We start from the raw sequence: 3,954 nt of genomic DNA, 5'->3' as shown, positions 1-3,954 counted from the left end.
CTTATCTGTGTAGTGATCCTTTGAGCCGTGTTCGATTAAGATATTTTTTCATCAATCTGGAACATGTAATGTTTAGTCTCCAGGGAACATAAGAGTAGATATAATCCTATTCAACCTCCTACTGGATTTGGTCTCCTTTTTTATCTCGAAATTCTCTTGAATCTATTATATTTTCTTTACTTGACCGAAAAAGTGTTGCATCCTTGAAAACGGCCACTGAAAAGATCGGTCTCAAATGCATTTGTGGTTTTCTTCGTTGTATCAAGCCTGTAGACTCGACTCTACTCTTTAACAAACTACTTTTACGAAATGCTATAACATTATGACTTCGTTAGGAGACCGAAACAACATAGTCGATGTGGTCAGGTTGTCATCAATGATGGACTGACGTCTATTTTTTATGCAGGATGGTTAGGGGTCTTAATTGTAAATACTTTATGTTTATTATGTTGTTTGTTTTAACCGGTTGGGAAAGGCGGAGACAGATGATTTATTTTAAAATTTTTAATGTCATGTCAATAATAAATAAGAATAATAAAAATAATAAAAATAATTAGGTCAAAAAATATATTTAGTCTCTGTACTTCTGTTAAAGTAAGGATTTAGTTCTTAAATGTTTATAATGATTTAGTTTTTGTATTGTTAACAATTCAGTTTTTAGATTTTAGTATGTAATAGTTTAGTCCTTATAATTTAAGTTTTTAACGATTTTGTTCACATTGTAAAATTTTTTGTTATGTTTTGTATATATGTAGATTGATAAAGAGACAAATTTGTTTATAAATTACAAAAACTAATATATGACGAAAATTGATCCTTAATTTTGATGATATTTTTCACGGTAGGGACTAAATTGTTATAAAATTTAAATTATAGAAATTTTTTTTATTACATACTAAGTTTAAATTTAGGGTATAAATTGTTTTTTTTATTTTTTATAAAAGAGTATAAATTGTTATTTTAGTGGAAGTATAGTGAACAAATATATTTTTTAACGAAATAATTACTACAGAACGGAAAAAGTTGACTTAAAAAGGATCGTTTAAACCTTCTAGTTTATTAGCTCATGCATATACGTCTTATATATTTATATATTTACAAAACAAGGACACATACCCACCTCTTAAACTATACATATTATCGATAAAATTTTTATGAATGGAATATGGCTGGAAGATTAACCTTTCCTTATAAATTAAACTTTTCAACCCCGAGATAAAATTATTTTACTAATTTGATTTCATATGTTGGAGTCGTTTATTGACATTGCCACATGAAGGACAAAGAGTGGACAGACTAGCAGGTTTATCCTTAATGTTCATTCATCTATAGGAACGACCAACAACACTTAGCTAGATACTGGACAAGAAGACATTGTAACTGGACGAAAGTCTCCTACCTAGATTGTGCGTGCTTGACAGGCTAACATTCAGCCTGACACCCCCAACTGTCAGTCGGATTCCCAGTCGAATATTCAAACCTATAAATAGGGCACTTCACTCTTTATCGGGTACACATTCTAGCTCGGTCTCCTTACTAAGAAATAACTAAATTGATTTGAGCGTCGAAGTATTTGTTCCTTGGTATAGGTCCTTCCTTGCTAAGCAGCCTCCCAATTCATTCCAAATATCTAAGCTGTCCTAGTTAGTATACCTTGACCATGTCGACCTTGATCGACATTTGTTGCACAAACAATTGGCGCTGTCGGTAAGAAATGACATTCAAGTCATTCCTACCAAATCAAGCTATGACTCACACCATATCAACCGATTCTAGCAACCTTGGTGCCGCAACGAGAGGACCTCCAAGGCAGCCAACGATGCGACACTAATTCAACCGGTGGAAAATTAGCTACGCATATTTTCTTGCACTAAGCTTCCATTAGTTTCAGTTCGCCAGCTTGCATGCTTCAACTGGGGATGTGGGGGAATACTAAGAAGGTTGGGGGAAGATTACCCTCTAGGTAGATAAAGCGTGCTTATAGTCTGCAGGTAGAGCTGGATGAAATGCGCGCCTGTCTACAGGCCATGAAATAATTGAACAACAACTCTTACTACTAAGTCGAGTCCAATCGACTCTCAAGGTCGGTAGCTTAGGAATATTGAAGATCCTCCTCTCCTTGAGAGTAAAGTAAATAGTGACAATAATCACATATGTTAGTCAGAGGACATGGACAATAACTCCTGCCGGGGGAAAGCCATGGTCGTTGAGTTCACCTAAGACATGACGATAACATATGCCGTCAAGATGGTGACCTACGCAAATATCTATGACAAGGCGGGAGGTGGTGAGCACTCAATTGCGTAAGTGGAACAATGTCTCAAGAAGACATTCGGAACAAGATGGACAACAAGGCTCAATCCAAGTTTAGTCTAGCTAGAACTACATGGTCGGATTACAAGAGAAGAGTTCAACCTCTAGCAAAGCAAATTCTCATCCAAGTCGAAGCAGTGAAGCACAAATAGGAAAGCATTTCTAATAATGCTCTCGATGATGGCGAGTCTAGTGAGTCACCATTTGTACAAGAAATCTTTGGATGCTCCTATCCCGAGCAAATTCCAGACGTCGACTATGAAGGCTTACGACGAGCATGGGTTAGCAAATAACTTTGCAAAATCAATTGAACCGACTTTGATCGGTTGGTTTGATGGAAAAATCGATCGGAATTGGTTTTTAATTTCCAAAATTGATTTTTGATCCGTCAATTGGGTCGGAAAAATGATTTCCGACCGACCCAATTGACTAATTATGTTTAATTTATACAAAAATTAAAATAAGGGGCAGACCACATTAAATGCGGGCTACCCAAGCGGCGTGCTGCTGCAATTGTACTGCAACGACATTGATTAACTAGTTTTCAAGGTAACTTTTTTTCATTATTTTATTTTTTCTTTGTTATCTTCTCCATTTATCCCATTCCATTTATTTTCTACTCTTTTCATTCCCACTTTTTTTTTTCTCTCATTTCATCTCTCACCTCGCCCCACCCCATTGTCCCTTATATTCTTCTTCATTCTTCTCTTCTTCCTTTATCGCTGATTTCTCCCTTTTTTTCTTCTTCTTTGCTTCCACACTAGCATCCTCCACCAAATAGAAGATTGTTTTAAACCCGACGAAATTGACCAATCAAACTGACTAGTCGGTCGGTCAGCGCAAGATGACATGACATAGAAATAAGTTTTCATGATGGGAAACCGACTAGGCGGTTTTCAGCGTCGTGATTGGCTAAAAACCAACCCCGACCAATCGATGATCACCCCTAATGACGAGTTGAGCGACCCGATGGATTATATGGAAGTCTTTGAAGGGCTCATGGACTTTCAAGGATTGACTGACGCCATATGCCGAGCTTTCCAAATCGCGCTAGTTGGAAATGCTCGACTATGATACATGAAGTTGCCTGCAAGGTCAATTTTGACCTACAACCTACTGAAGAAGATTTTTATCAGTCAATTTTCCTCACGCACTACCTAAAGAAACTAGTGTGTCACCTCGACACAATCTACCAAAGAAGAAATGAGACTAGAGTATGTGACCATATTAAAGAAGGAACAACTCAAATTGTCACACTACTCTAACAACTTTGCCATGTCATACTTTCTCTCAGGTCTTACTAACCCGTCCTTAACTGTCAAGTTTTGGGAAAAACCCATTCAATCGTTCACCAAGGTCCTTCACAAGGCCAAGAAAGTTATTAATGGGCAGCAATTGCTCAAAACAAACATCGATCAGACAAAATAGAGATCGAACCTGAAGTTGAACCGTTCTAATAAGAATAATGCGCCCTTTAAGTCAAGATACAAGGGCCCCACACCTTTTTCCTCACAAGGTCGATCTGACAATAGGCGTTTCGACTTCAGAACTAGTAGAGGTTGATCTTACGAGAGGTACAGTCCAATCACCATTCCAATCTCAATTATTCTCACGAACATTGAGGATAGTGGCATGAAGAAT

Source organism: Momordica charantia (genome assembly GCF_013281855.1).
Source record: "Momordica charantia cultivar OHB3-1 chromosome 8 unlocalized genomic scaffold, Mcharantia_2.0 BLBB01000008.1, whole genome shotgun sequence".
Taxonomy (NCBI): Eukaryota; Viridiplantae; Streptophyta; class Magnoliopsida; order Cucurbitales; family Cucurbitaceae; genus Momordica; species Momordica charantia.
Note: the sequence above shows the minus strand (reverse complement) of the source record.